Here is a 15,801-nt window from a genome sequence, read left to right as displayed (position 1 = left end):
GCAAAGCACAGGGCCTATTACACCAGCTACATAAAGTTAAAAAGACATTATGAATGAAACGTTCGCCATGGCTTTTACCAACATTCCTACACAAGACTGCCTAATGCTGACATGTGTTTATTACACTTAATAATGTTTACATAATTCTTTCTTGAGCTCATTACAGCTGTCAAATATCTGAATAGAGTGTATTTTTGCCCATGTTTATCTCTGAAAGACTTTGCAGTCACTAAGCCGACATGAACAGCAGCTGAAAGGAGGCTGAAGGCCCCACCGGCTGCCGAGCTGCCGGGATGGAAAGCTTGCAGCTGATTGTCCATCCCGACCTGAGCATCATCACACCTTTTCTCCCTCTTTCGGGATTTCTTCCCTAGCAGGAAGTCGAACATTTCGCACTGGGTGCTCCCGGAGCCACCCCTTGGGCCCAAACGCCTGCAGAAGGCACGTGAGAATCACTCCAGCCTTGGCATCAAGGCAGGAGGAGGCACACCGGCCCCGAAGGTGCTCCGAGCGGGCGCTTGCAAGGCCAGCCCGGGAGCTCGCCGAGAGAAAAACTTTATCCAGAGGCAGCGGGCAGAGCAGTGAAATTAGAGAGTACTACTGTGGCAGCGGCTGCGCTTTGCACGGCGAGAGGGCTGCGGGAGGGGGCGAAGCCCGTCCCGTGCCCCTGCCCCCGGGCGCCAGGTAGAATGGGGTAGAGGAACGACGACTGCTCTGACCCGGCAGGACCGTGTTCCTACGCGATCTGGGAGGCGGCTGATAGCCTCCGGGGGCCGAGCCCAGGGGGGCCGCCGTGCCCCGCTCCCCGCCCCGCACCTGCCCACGCCGCAGAGCCCCCGCCGGGCTTCCGAGGGGGCAAAATGGCGGAGGGGGCCCTTCTCCCCGCTCCCCCCACCCCGCGCCCAACCCTCCCCATCCGCGCGCGGCAAGGGGGCGCGCGCGCCCCCGGCGGCCCCGCCAGGGGGCGGGGCGGGGCGGGGCGGGGGGTCCGGGGCAGCCGCCGCCGCTGCCGCTGCCGGCTGCACTGGCGGGGCGGCGGCGGGAGCGGGAGGCTGCGGAGGTAAAGCGGGGCTGGCGGTGGCTGGGGGAGGGCTCCCCTCCTGCCGCGCCGCGTCGCGTCCGGCGGGGGGGAGGCGGGGAGGGGAGGGAGCGGGGCGCGTTGCCGACTGTCCCCTCACAGCCCCGGCTGGCGCGGCGCCTTCCCCCCGCGGCCCCTTCCGCGCCTGTCTGTGCCCGCGCGGGGGCCGCGGTGCCCCGGCCCAACTCCGGGCGGGCGGCGGAGCGGCGCGGCCGCGCTGTCAGCCCGGGGTGCCCGGGCCCCGGGGCGGGGCGCGTCCTCCCGCGGCTCCGCGGGACTCGGGCCGGCGGGGCGGTAACTATTTTCGTCTTTACCCCATTAGCGGCTGTAATTTCGCGTTAGTGCCTGGGTGCTTGATTTCTTCTCCTTTGCAGACAAAAGCGCACCCGAGACGTCGCCAGGGAGTGATTTGGTAGTAGAAAGTCGTGCATAGGAAGCCCTAAACTGTGCTCGGGACTCTGACAGCCTAGAGCCGGGGCAAAATAACCCCTTCTGCTGCTGCTGAGGTGTCGTTTGCTGTCCCGTTTACCGTTGTTTGCATAAATGAGTGGTTATTTTGGCGGAAAAAAATACTTGATGTTTAGAGATTTGCTTAAAAAAAGCTAATGGGTCTTGGCAGCGGTTGCTGTGAAAAGTGATTCGGAGTATGGAAGCAGAATCCCAACGATGGTGCGCTTTGCTGAATGAAATTCCTGCGCAGAGAGCGCCGCAATGTACATTCGATTTCTTTTAGCCGGCTACTTACTTCATCTTTGTGCGTGTTGAATAGTTATTTACTTAAGTAAGTCGGTAAATGGCCGGGAAGGCGTGCAGGGGCAGCTCTTCTGCTCCTTTTGGAAGTGAAATTCAGTTTCACAACTACCGCACCTTCTTGCCTGGCTGAGGGATGTTGTTCGGACTTGGTGGCCGTGAGCTCTGTGGCTGGAGCAGGGATTACTTCTGGGTGAGTGAGGCTGGCTGTGTGAGGGTCTGCAGGATCCCTTCTGCTGTCTGCGAGTAAACGGTATATGTTTAACAAATACAATGCGAAGACTCAGCGGTGTGTGTGTATTGCAGGCTCTGGTACAAGGAGGTAGTATGAATGCTGTTTATGCAATTTTGATACTTTCTAGTGGTACAATTTTGTTTGTATTTAGAGTGACAGTTTGGTCATTTGGTTCTGTGGCAGAATTTTGCTGGTTTTCGTAGAGTTGAGATTATGCCTTTGGCCGAGACGTGCCTCATAGCATTTTAGCAAGCTATGTGTAACGTGAAATATGGAGGGCTAAATCATTGGCAATATATTTAATCCATAAAGCAGTCTTACTTCACACTTTGAAGAGAGACAGGAAATAACAGCGTGGATTCTGAAAAGAAAATATTTAATGGAGCAACACAAAATATTATTGTCCAAGGACTGTGCTGGATCCAAAGAATGCCCATGAGGACAGTACAGCAGCAGCCCAAAGAGAGGAAATTCACTGAGACTGCTCTTTGGCTCTTACCTTTGAAAGAGTTCTTATGAGGAAGTTTAGCAAGCATAGGTTAATTATATAGGACACTACAGTTAACTGAAGGAATTGAATACCTAGTGCAAGAGCCTGTGCATGTGGGAGAAGCAGAATTAAGGTAAGGTGGTGTCAATGTAAATTTAGACCAATTGTGTCATTGTGGTAGAAGTTGCTATGTGGACATCACTTGTTTGCAGTTCTGGTTATGTAATTTGGGAAGAGTTGGAAGCAAAACTGAAAAAACATTGCTCTTAAAATAAGAGCATTGAGAGTTGGTGTGTGTTTTATTTTGTTTTTTAACCAAGAAAGCTGGTTTTGATTTAAAATATTAATTAAATCTTTCCTTTATGAACCAAGCCCTGGGTAAGAGCTTGATGTGTTAGCATCTGTCTTCGTCTGATTTAATGATCAGATAAGGTTGATCCTCAGATTTTCATGTGGGTAAGCTTCCAGTGAAATAAATTTTGCTAGGTGAAGGGGTTGCAGGATTTGTCCTTGTTAGAGTAGTGTTATAGCGTTAGTAAATGAGAGTGGTTACCAGTATAGGATCTGCCTCAACCCGGGTTGTCATTATTCTGTGATTAAGCGCACTTTTGTGAAGAGTGCAAAAGCTGGCTCCGAAGCAGATGGTTGCACTTTAGGGTACCTTGTATCTTGTCTGATTCTCTTCTGCACTTTCTTGCAGAGCTGAGGGGTCTTGCAGTCCACTTACGTTTTCAGGCTAATTCACCCCAATAGCCGTATGACAAAGCATCTCTGTTACACTTGAAAATCAGGTTCTGTCCAGGTAGAAGGAGTGACACCACCAAGGGCTGCTTCACCATTATGCCTTTTTGGTTTTCCGCTGAAGGAGTTTTATCTGTAGTAAAAGTGTTTTATTGATGCAAGGGTACTAGCTTGTTTCAGGGGCAATGGGTCTATCTCTAGTGTGGGCAAGGTGTAGAAGGTTCAATATTCTCACATATCCACGTTTCTGTAGAGTTAAATGAGTTATTCTAGCAAATTCCCAGTTATGAGGTGCTCACAGGTGTGTACAGTAGGAGTCTGAGTCAGATGTGCCTGAAAGGGATCATCCATTTTCACACATCTGTCTATATGGATATGGTGGGAGAGGTATGTAGCATAAACAAAGTCCTCATTGACTTCTGTGGATTTACACATGTGTAAAATCAGAGTTGCAAGCAGGTTCAACCAGATCTGTGCTAATACTTATATTTCTTGTGTGAAACACCAGTATTTTCAAGAAAAAAGATCTTTTTTTCCACTACTTTGCACCCCAGGGCATGATTCTCCTAGTGTGTGTTATCAGCAACAATTTAAAAAGCTGCCACTTCTCAGTGGGGTGCAATACAAGGTCCGGCCAGTGTCATCCAACTTTTGTGAGCAGTTACGGTGTGCTTTTTGTCATGGTGGAAGTTTCTTCTAATCCTTCTCAGCTAAGAGTTACTTTATGCATGAAGCGTTAATATGTTCTTGCCTGTTTAATAACCTGTTGTTTCAGTAGTATCTTGTAGTATTGAACTCTGTAAGTCATCTGCATTAAATCTGTTGTCTTTCAATATCATTTACTCTCTCCTTGTTTATATATTAGGAGACAGTAGTTATTGAAATTCCACAGTATAGCTTAGCTGATCTTAATTATAATAATGGAGTCTACTACAATGCATATTGTAAGTGCAAACTATTGTTGAAGCTTAGGCAAGACATTGGGGAAAAAATTATGTCAAATTTTGCTTCTTTGTAGGTTGTACTCTAATTAAATATTCAGTATTGTAGGAGATGATCTTTGAGTCCCAAGATACTGATGAAATGTCAGTTAAATCATATTTCCCTCCTTCAAAGCAATGTGCAGTATTCCATTTGCTGGGAAGTCTTTAAGAGTTGAAGAGTCATTTAACTTTTCAGTCTCTGCAATCCATAGTTTAGTCCGTGTTCAAGGTAGGTAGATTGGAACATGTAGGAAGTACAGACATAAAAAACCAGAATCAGGCCCACTGGCAAAAAGCCAAACGGTTAGGAAATACAGGAAAATGTAGAGAATTTGTAGAATAGACATTTACCTATAAGGAATACTACTTTTCTGGGAGCTACTTATGTTAGTGAAAGCAAAAAGAACTTCAGTTTATTAAACGTTTATTTTGTTTGTTGAAGTAATACTTTGGAGGTTTTGGATTTATTTTCTACACCAGCCTAACTTTTTTTTTCTACCGTTCACCTCTTTCTCATATCCTGACACAGTGAGCTTATTATTGTCAGCTTTGATTGCAGCCATATATGTTTTTGTAGCGCTCTATAGTGAGTCTGTAGGGCAATAGACCCTACCAACCACACATCTAATTTATAACTTTATTTTTCAGCAATTATGGCAAGCTTGCTGATCAGATCAGAATTAAAATTATTTGGATATAATTAAAATCTGCCAATATTAATGAAATTATGAAATGCATATGAGCTCATTCAGTTTCCCTTTTCACTAGATTTTTTTGGCTATTTTTGTTTTTAACATAGAGTGCAAGCTGTTGCTAATTAGCATGGCACTCTGGAGGTGGTCTCTATGTAAGCTAAATGGAGAGGATAGGATGAAGGGCGGAACTCCCCCCCCCCCCCCCCAAAACCTGGAGAAGTAAAAGTGCCAGTCTTGGAGGTGTTTAAAAGCTTCGCACATAGAGTGGGTTTTGTCCTTTTTATTAGAGAAGTGATGGCAAAACCTTTCCAGGTCACGTGTAAAACTTCAGACCCGAGTTGAATCCTGTGCCTATGTGTGTGTTCATGCTGGGTGCAGGCGGAGGGGCCTCACTTGGGAGAGTCTCTCATTTCTCTCTCTTACTTCTCGTGCAGTGCCGCAGCTTGTCTCCCATTTAGTCGGCTGGCATGGGGAGTTGATAGACGGCAGCGTGGGGCTGGGAGCACGTGCATTTCCAGAGTTGCAGCAGGCTCACTGGAGAGGTGCCTTGACGCTACTACGATGCAGCAGCTCTGGTGCATTTGCCATGGCATTTCTCTCATGGATGTGGAATGTTACGGATACCCACGTCTGTTACTGTTATTAAATTGCTGAATGCTTATTTACTTTGAATGTGTCTGTAATATGCAGAATTCTGCTTATGTTTCCTATGCAGTGTACAGATATGAATATACATGTGTGTGTATAAATATTTCTATGTCTAGTTCTCTACGTTAAAACATAATTTGTGCTCTTGGGTGGAACTTCTGCAGCTGTGAAGGGGGCAGGTTTTGAATTTGCACAGCATAACCTTAAGGTCCAGAGCTGCTGACTGTTGTTGGGAGTATTTGGCAGTCATGATTCTGGAGGTTTTAGCTCTTATCTAGGCAGATATGAAAAAGCTGCTCCCTGCGGCAGCAATATGTAGCAAAGTAATAGAAGACAAGCTTTAAATAAATGATAAATTGAATCTTTATTAAACCCATTCTTGCATATGGGGAGCATCCTATGAAGTTGTATAGAAAGCTGCCTTCCTTGGGTCTCTGAAACCTGATTCACCCCCCGCGAGGGCATGCTTTGCACAGCCAGGCAAGGAAGATTGCTTTCAGTACAGGTAACACATCTTCCTTTTCTCACATCTCCTTCTTCTACCTGTTTTGACCTATGTCTAGATTCTCTGCAGATGCTTTGGAATTAACGCTGTCAAGTGAGTGGCATGTACTGCTCATTTAATCAAAGTAATGCAGTACACCCTATCTTAAAATAATGATGAGAAATTGTTTTTCGTTAAGAGAGGGTGTTTTAGCCCATGGTATTGGTACATGCAAATACTTCAGCATTTGATACTATTTGGAAATTTAATTTAGCAAAAATCCTATAAGTAACTAATAAGAAAATCGTGCTCTTTAAAGCTTTGCATCTAGACTTCAAAGAAAAGTCAAAGGAAGTTACAGATCATATGTCTTTTATTTTTTCTGGGGTCAACTGCAGGAAGTTGTATAGCTACATTCTAAACCACATTCAATTTTCTTCAAGTGTAGATATTTCTTTGTTTGGTCAGTGTAAAAAAAGTGCTGTTCCAGAGTGATCTGTGTTTAGGTGACCTGAGATGCCACTCATGAAGCAGTGCGTTCTCCTGTCGAATCCTTTCTGCTGCTCCTCTGAGGTTGTCCTTAGAAGAACTTGCTTTGAGATCAGAAAGTAAGGTAGCTGATGCTGCTCTGTATGTCAGGGGACCTATAAAGCAGTGCTGTATGATCTAGGTGAAATATGAAAATGCAACAAAGCCTTTCACGTAAATAGTTTAAAGAGTTTTAACTTGGAGCAGCCACCTTGTTGAAGCCACCAGTAGATGTTAGTATTTTTAGCTAAAATATTGCCCTTTAAAAATTAATCGGAAAAAGAAACAGAGTACTTTTCAGGTTTACTGTACTGATTTGCAAGTTTACTGCTTCTCTAAGATATGGGGTATTGCCATCCTTTCTCATGCAAAATGTGGGTTGACCTCTGTGGCTGTAAGATCATGCCCCACTTCTTTTCTTTGTAAGTTTTTCACAAAGAATATTAGCTACAACATTGGCTTCTTGTTTACATTATAGTATTGCCCAAGGGATGTTTGGTGTCCACCCACATCACTTGCTTTCTTCTAACTCCTTATTCTTAGGGTAGGGGTATTGCAGGAATAAAAGTATATAGTGATTAAAAAGCAACGTTGAATCGGAGTCAACAAGCGTGCTGTTGCAGCGATGGAGACGAATGGCGTGCTGAGCTGTATTAGCGAGACCATGGCCACCCGGTTGAGGGGGGTGACTATTGCTCTTGACGAGGCTGTTCCTGGAATAATGCTGTGTCCAGTCTTTGGCCCCCATGCAAGAAAGGTAGGGACAAACTGGAGAGAGCCCAGAGGAGGGCTGCTCAGGTGCTTGGGGACTGGAGCACACAGCATACAAGGAGATGCTGAGGGATCTGGGTTTGCCCAGCCTGGAAAATAGAAGATGAAGGTGAGTTGTTGCCTTCCATATCCTGATGGGCTGTTACGGAGCAGAGAGAGATGCTTTTCCCAGGTGTGTACAGAGAAAGGATGAGGTGCAGTCATCACACACTGAAATGGTGAAATTCTGACTGGGAATAAAGAAAAAAATTAACGATGAAAATGGTTAAGCTCTGACCAGGGGTCTGTGGAGGTTGCAGGATTTGCCCTCAGAGATTTAAAAACTTGACTGGACAAGACTCTGAACAACTTGATCTAACTTTGAAATCAGCACTGCTTTGACTGGGAATTGGAGGGCGTGGCCTCTAGAGGTCCTTTCCAGCCTAAATTGTTCTGATTCTGTAAGAAGATTTCCCATGGAGAAAACAAGTATCATAGGAGTTATGCTAAATATTCTTTTTAATTATATTCTTAGAAGGGAAGAGCTATTTGTTTGCGGGATCAGAGAAGCCCTTTGTGTAGTACTCATGGCCAACATAATTTAGAATAAAAATTATTTTGTAAAGAACACGTGCAAAAGGAACACATTTAAACTGTCTGTGGGGCACAGTGCTTCTGCACCGTGCTGCTGCCATGACTAGTCGCAGTCTTGCTGCCATGTGTTGAGAATAGCTCTGACAAATAAATGTAAGGCATTGCAAGTGGTAGTCTTTGCTGGACTTGGCTGTGGTTAGTGTAGGTGAGTTCTTCACAAGTCTGGGGAAGGTATGTAACACGTACTAAATTTGAAATGGCTGTTACAGTTTGGTGTAATAAAAAAGTGCCTTTTTTTTTTTTTGGATAGAGTGACTAATGAAGCTCTCTAAGATTGATTGTTGACACGTCCTTTGGACCTGATATGATGACAGTACTCTTTGTTGATCGAGTGGCTCACCTTTGGTAGTTGTGGCATCATGTTTGACCATTTGTGTTTTGCAACATACAGCTTGAATATAAGATGTGTTGTTTTTCTCAGAGAGTTGTTTCATATTTCTCAGAACTAACTTTGTGCTAAGGCAGACAAAATATCAACACTTCTTGTCTTGGCCATCTGTGTGAGGTCATAACGACATCACCAGAAATCCACATAGATTTAGCCTTCAGATTTCAGTTTTTCCTTGAGTTAATGATGACTAAATAATCTGTTATGTGAATTGTAATTCTTCCAGCATTATTCATTCAAGCAGTATCTCACTGAACTAACGTGAACTTTATATATTGATGCCTATATGTTAAAATTTGAAAATTCAGTAGTGGAGAACAAGTTTATTTGTTATCCTATATGTCTGTGTGTATACATGCTTGCTTGTGGGAGAAGGAGGGAGGAATGTATCCACGGTAACTCCCCCTGCTCCCCCAAAAAACAATTACATGTTTGGTTTTTGCCAATGACATTAAATGCCTTTTACCAGTACTTGAGTTAAATTTGCTAGCTGTGATTCAGGCTTAAAAGTTAAGGTTCTTGTTCAGCTTTTCAGAAAGACTGTCGGAGACAGTATATATATATATATAGATAACCTGCAGCAGTGTTAAGTAGGTACTATCAATCTAGGCTGCTGTATTTTCTCTGTGGGCCAAATTGAGTGTTGCCTTTCTGCAGAGGTACAATGGGCTTGTATAAAAGCTTGAATGATTGCTGTCGGTACTCTGTAGGGTGCATAGACTTGGGTGGCTTTTCTCTGCAGGGGCTGCCTACCTGTACAGGCCACAGGGTGGGAATCGAGGAGGCGCGTTAAGGAGAGCAGGCTGTTGCTCAAAAGGGTGTCGGGCAGGAGATATGCTATCTTGTACTCCTAACAGGGAAGGGAAGCTGCAGGTTTTTGCTCTGACCCTTACCTTCCTTGAGTCCTGCTTTTGTCTTTAATATTCTTTTATTTTTTTATATATATATATATATATATATATATATATATATATATATATATATATATATATATATATAAAAGCATTGAGGTTCAAGCTTTTCAACTCTAAGTCAGTCTTCCAAAAGGACCTGAGAGTGACTTAGTAATCAGGAGACATTAGCAATTTTCAATCCCTTTCAGCTGCTCTGTGTATTTAAATCATACTCAGGATGTGTTTTCCAGCATTGTACACGTATAAAAGGGAAGGATGGTTTCTTTAATTTTTAAATGAAAGCTGGAATGCATGATTTGTTGTTGAGGAACCATAAGAAAAAGGCCAAATATCACTAGATTCAGATCAGAAATAGGGGATCAGCTCTGCTGGTTCTAACAAGATTGCAATACAGAAATAGCTTTGCTGATAGATCTGCTGTTTTATACAAAATCAGTCTGGGTTTTTTGGTTGGATTTTACAATCAATTTTGACAATGTTAAGTGTATATCTTTGATTTAGATTTCCTGATCTGGGAAGCCAGTGGAGAAGTGTATTCAAAGTTATATTATGAGTATTAAGGGCTGGACAGGCAGAGTACTTTGTTAGTTCAGCACTCATTGTTTTGTAGTGCTGCTGATGTGAGAAAGAAATACGAATTGTCTTTTGTGGCTGCAGTTTCTGCACTCTGGTAGAGTCTGTCTGAGACCAGGCAATTCTCTGTGAAAGATGAAAAAGGGCAGTACAGAGCAAATCCTTTTTTCTTCCCCCCCCCCCCCCCCCCTTGATTTCTTTCTCTCTTGTCCTGCTTTTCTTGTTGGGCAGGAGTGGGTTAGTGGGTTGACAGAAAAGTAACTAGTTGGATCAAAAGCATCGGTAGAGGTCACGTTACCATGGTCCCTTTTTTAAAAAGAGGGTAGAATTTTCTTGTGTTGATGGTTCAGCTGCAAAGGTATTTCAGCTTTTTTTTTTTTTTTCTTTTTCCAAAGTTAAGTTGAGTAAACGGGGGGGGAAGTTAACTGCATGTGCTCAGTGTTGGTACAAACACTGTTGACTGGCCCTGGAATTCCCTTGGGTGCTCACAGGGAATTTTGGTTTGGACACCTACTTCTTCCTTGAGCTGGAACTGAGGAGAGGGTCAGTGTTGCAATTGACAGGGGTGTTCAGTGGGAAGAGGAAGAAAGGAAGCATGTCATGAACCTGAGATACCTGCATTCAGAGACTTTAGTGAAGCTCTGGTTTTGATTTCTCATTTGTTGCTATTGGAGACAGCATTAAGATCTTCCCTGATTTTGCCCTAAGTATCGCTGTTATGATGAGTATGTTTGCCTTATTCCTTCAATACTTCACTTTATAACTGCTCTTTCCCCTTATTCTTCCAGGATGTCAAACTGACTTAGGTCCATGAAGACCACCCGGCTGTCAAGCTCCCTCTGATTTGCTTCCAGTTCTCAGGAGCAAAGGTACAATTACGGGGGTAAGTTAAAATCCACTCACAGAATCCCCTGAAGGAAACGGAGACTTTAATTAGTGCCCTCTCCTTTGCATGGCAGTCTCTGGTACATTTCTTTCTTCAGAGCTGCTTGGTCCATGACAGCAGGCTATCAGCGATAGAGAAAGGGAAATCCAAAAGAGTGGAGTCACTTTGAAAATGTAGTGAAAAGTTCATGAATAGAGCACTTACAGGGAAAATACCAATGCAGGCTGTGTCAGGTAAGCCCTTTAAAAGTGAAAAGTGCCCCCCTGTTGGTTTGTTCTCCTTTTAACTGATCTCTTTGAAAATCTAATTGGAATCACAGTTGAACTGCCGTGATAAAATATGTTTTTGGTAGATAAAGCTGAAATAATACACATTTAGCAATTGGGATTGTTGCTGGAAATAGCAGGCACATGTAGAAATGAACACAAATTCCCAGTTCTTGTTTCATGCTAAGGGCAAAGTACCCTTGGTGCAAAGCCCAGGGGACCTATATAGTCATTAGCAGATGGAGGGGGACATTAATCTTCTACCCACAAATCTGCCCCATCACATAAAGCAGGGAGCGTCTCTGTTGTGAAGATTGCTAGAGGTTGTATTAAACATGATAGTATAGTTTATAAGCATAGTGCCAGCCACTCTTGCTGTTCATTGCTGTGTTTTCTTGGTACTCTGTGTCTCTGGATTTCACTTTTTCTATCCATGTATAATGGAGTAGTGACAGTGTTTCTGCTTCTTGCAGTGTTGGCAGAAGCTTCTTCCAACACTCTTAAAATCTCTCTTGCTGTAAGCACTAGAGTATGTTAGGATATACTTTAAGTACTTTTTTGTGCATAGGGAGAAATGTATGATTTTTCTGTGTCATTCAGTCTTTCTCATTTGGCAGTAAGCTGGGAGACAGGCATGGTTAATGAGGTATCTCAGCAGCGTGTTTTTATGGGAGCATAGTTTAAGGTTAGGAGTATGTCCAGTCTCTAAACTGCCTAGTGAGCATTCTGTATTTGGAAACAAAAGCCAGCTGGCAGTGGTTAAGGAGTGCATGCTTATTCTGCTCATGATAGCCAAAACATGCTCCCTGCTGTGTGCTTTTGGCAGCTTTGCATTGGCAATATGTCTCAAATGCCAGTTGCATGTCCTCCTTTCTTTCTCATAAGTGTGTCCCGTAAGGCATGATTTAGCCTAAATAAAAATGTGCCTCTGTTAGACTTTGTAACATATGGAAAGAGAGAGACTGCTTGTTTTAAGAAATCAAAGTCTTTCTGAAACACCTGTAGTACTTTATTTCCACCGTGGAAATAAAAAGATGATTATCATGTCCTCCTATACTCAGTAGCAAATTGGCCTTAAATTCCTGAAGATTTGATGATTTTTGTGATGCCAATTTTTAGGCATGCTACACTGAAAAAATTGTGTAACTTATTCCCAGTGAGAGCTCTGGGTGGAATTTCAGTCCTAAAGTAGCTGCATATTAAGTTTATTTGAAGCTCTAACTCTACCTATCTGGTCAATATATTAATTACATTGGTAGTCAAATTAATCACATTAATTTGTGGTCTGAACATATAATCATCGCCTCTTAAATTTCTTCCTATCTGTTGACTTGTTTTAAGTCAATAAACATCTAAAATAAGTGTTATGTTTTATTGAAAAGATACCTTATGTGTAGGCAGCCTGACTTTTACAATCAAGTCTTGCAAATGTGCTTAGCTGAATTATTTGACGCAGTTTGTGCATTGTGGTACACTGGATACAAATTCTTAAGAATCTGAAGATAAATAAATCCAGTCTACATTTCTCTGACATTTTTATCTTCAGTAACAGTGTAACAGGTTAAAAAAAGCACAGTTACTTTAAAAAAAAAAAAAGCTAAACAACACTGAAGCTTTTCAATTCAATGCTTGAACAACTGCAGTTAAGGTCAAGTCAACCATAGGGTAAGTAACCTGTGCTTAGAACTTGGCTTTAGAAATATTTACGTATTTAAGCTCTGTATTACTTTTTCTTTGAGACGATCTTACACCTCCGTTGTTTGCAGCAGATCTTGATGTTTGGCAAGATAGTAATTCTCAAACAATTTCAGTGCCTTTTTTCTTTTCTAAACCAATGAAATTCTGTTGAGATCTGATAAGATATGGAAACTTAAAAATCAGTTTCTCTTCTCTAACCCGTCTTCATTAAGAAAAAGTTATCACCTTGCCAAAATCACGAGCTTTCCCAAAGTTGGGATCATACAACCACCAAAGAAGGGGAGGAGCAGTACCCATTGGAAAATACTAGGTTTTTGGTTACCATGCTTCCATGTATCTGTTGAAGCCTGCTTGCAGTAGCTGATTTAATGCTCCTGTTGCTCACTCTGCTTTCACAGTAAATAAGAACAATCTGCATTTCCCAGGCAGACGGTAAAAAAGAGAGCCTTACTGTGACCCTTTCCTCAAACCCATAAGCTTACCTCAGCAGCCTGATATCACTGTCGTGTAGCTTTCTCTCTCTCTGGTAAGAAGGACTCAATTCAGTTGCTTTCAACAGCTGATTTAAAGTGGTGCAGGTTTCCTCATAAGTTCTTTGTCACATCCATCATCCAACTATATCCTGGATATCCAAGGCCGTTGGCACCTATGTTCAGGTACCTGAATACTTTCATGGTTGTCTGTGCTATAGTGAAGTTGAGAATCGAACCTTGCTGTGATCTGTGTTGAAGGAGTGCCGCTGCACATTGGTTAACTTCTTCATGCTCTAAAAATCCCTTGGGTTTGATGTGCAAAAAAGGTGTTTTAGAAATTAGGTTGCAAAATCAAACCCTCGGAAGTGGTGAAATGTCAGATTTATGTTATTTTCTTCTGTGCCTGTAACTGATGCAGGAATGTAGATCTTGCAACTGTAATTTCATCATATCCTAACCATTGGGCACCTGAATTGGGTAACTGTTACACTGAAAGACATGAGTGTGGCATGGTCGTGGTATTTAGTAAATAGCAGGGTGGCATTTGTCTATGAGGAAAAACAGTGTTTACAGAAGAATGATCGTAGAATTCGGTGCTAAGTTATTATATACATGTAGAAGATAAACAGAATTGGTTCAACGGAATTTAAATTCCATGTCAGCTAAATATATTTGCATTATATAAACTTAATGCGGATTCAGACCTGCAATAAGTAAGCATGTGTAACATGATTGATTTCGGTGAAGTTTCTCCCATTTACGCTGGTGTTGAATTCTGCCTTTGGTCAAAAAGAAGTTTTGTAAAAGTTCTGCCAACACAGTTTTGTCTCGGAACAGCTTTGAGGCTTGCCAGCAGTGTTAATTCTTTTGCGTTGTAGGAGCAGGTCTAGTTACATGCCAAAATATGGTCTTATTTTTAAACTGAAAAATAAATGAAACCTATGTAGAAATGGAAACTTTGTTCAATGCCAGATTTTGACCACGTTACTCCCACTGGAACCACTAGAACCACTTTTGCAATCTGCTCTGTCTTTATAGCATTAAGAGGTATTTCGCAATGTGGGAAATACTGGAAAAAATGAGTGCAAGAAAGGCAGGAAACCTGCCAATGTCCATGTCTTTTTAAAAAAAGTTATTATAACCTACTTGCTGAGATGTGTTTTATGCAGATATCAAATTTAACCAGACTTCAGTTATGGCCAGCCAGCCTCCATTGCAAAAGTGTTACTCTATAGAGCAGAGGCAGATTGAAAAATTTGGGTACCTAAATATTTTCAACATAATCATAATTTCACGATTTTGGCCTGTTTTCCTGAGATAGTAAGACTTACGAGCTTGGAGGCTCTGTCTGTCAGGCTTCTTTCCTTCCCATTTTCTGTAATTTTTAAACTTTTTGTCCAACGTAAGCAGAATTTCAAAAAGTTAATTCTAGTAAGATAGGGTTTAAAACTGATGGAGGGGTTTGGGAACAAGAAATACAGTACTCAAGAAGAGATTGGTTTGCTCTTACAGTATCTTCCTCAGACACTAACCCTAGTAAAAAAGGCCCAGATGTTTTGCCTCCAGCAGTGTGCAAGCAGTCAAATCCATTGAGGACTTTGAGAAGAGGCTGTAGTGATTTTGGGCAGTTGTTGACTTTCAGCTTGTGTGAAAAGGATAGAACAGGTATGTCATCTCATCATTTAGAAATTTGCATTACTAATCCACAAGACTTTCTGAGTGGGTTGCATCTAGAGTCTCAACTTGGTCTTGAGCTGAAGTCTTCAGAGCAGTTACAGAGGTAAGTATAATCAAGCTGAGCTCTGCGAGTATGATGAATACTAAAGGAGACAGCAGTTGCCATTACAGCATTTTGAAAGCATATTCAGCTGGGTAGTACAGATTAGCAAGAAGTCTAGTAAGACCTGAAATGTTCACTGGTTTTGATAGATGAACAGTTGTTCTTGATATGCCACTAGATGGCTGTGGTCCTGCTAACGCGTGGCTTAAGGATAGCATGTTGCTTAGCACAACTCCTTGCGTGTTTGACAGTAAGTTGTTTGTAGACCAGTGCAGCTGGGTGGGGGAGTACTGTTGACACTCAAGATTTTTATCACTGCTTCTTGATGATTCATGAATAGCATTATTAGCAGTTATTAGCATATACCTGCTAAGGAATGCGTAGTATTTGAGGCTGAAGTTATTAATTCATAGGATTACAACACAGAGTCATGAACTGCCCTTCCGACCCTGTTCTTTCTTGGTATTGGACTTTTGATCAGGTTGTAATATGCAGAACAAAAGCTCTTATATGAGGAACTGAATTCACCTTGGGCGATGCATCAGTCCTTTTTAGACTGGAAGATGGGCATGATGGATTTATGTTCTGAGCAGATAGCCCCTTAGCTCAGATGACAGATTTTATGCATAGGCCTCCTGCTTTGTACGTTTACACTGCTTTTGGGGGTGGACTTGTACTACTACTTCTACTTGCAATTGTCTAATATTTGCTACTTTTATCTCAATTCATAAGATGGATCTTCACTTTGTACCTAAAGGGAATTAATAGTCATCTTCTGTAGGGTTTT

The 15,801-nt window shown here is 42.4% G+C and overlaps 1 protein-coding gene across 2 annotated transcripts in view; it reads left to right on the top strand.

Moving 5' to 3' along the window:
* Positions 1 to 1,014: 1,014 nt before the first annotated feature.
* RARB (retinoic acid receptor beta) overlaps positions 1,015 to 15,801 on the top strand; it is a 335,643-nt gene continuing 320,856 nt past the window's right edge. The window contains exons 1-2 of one of the 2 annotated variants that reach the window (XM_076331165.1): positions 1,015 to 1,060; positions 10,700 to 10,780. The gene's annotated coding sequence lies outside the window, so the exon portion shown is untranslated. Of the gene's footprint in view, positions 1,061 to 10,699; positions 10,795 to 15,801 lie in introns of both variants that reach the window. The other variant, XM_076331164.1, reaches the window with a different exon arrangement.

Source organism: Aptenodytes patagonicus, chromosome 2 (assembly GCF_965638725.1).
Source record: "Aptenodytes patagonicus chromosome 2, bAptPat1.pri.cur, whole genome shotgun sequence".
Taxonomy (NCBI): domain Eukaryota; kingdom Metazoa; phylum Chordata; class Aves; order Sphenisciformes; family Spheniscidae; genus Aptenodytes; species Aptenodytes patagonicus.
The sequence above is the reverse complement of the archived record's forward strand: the minus strand, read 5'-3'. Positions and strand labels throughout refer to the sequence as shown.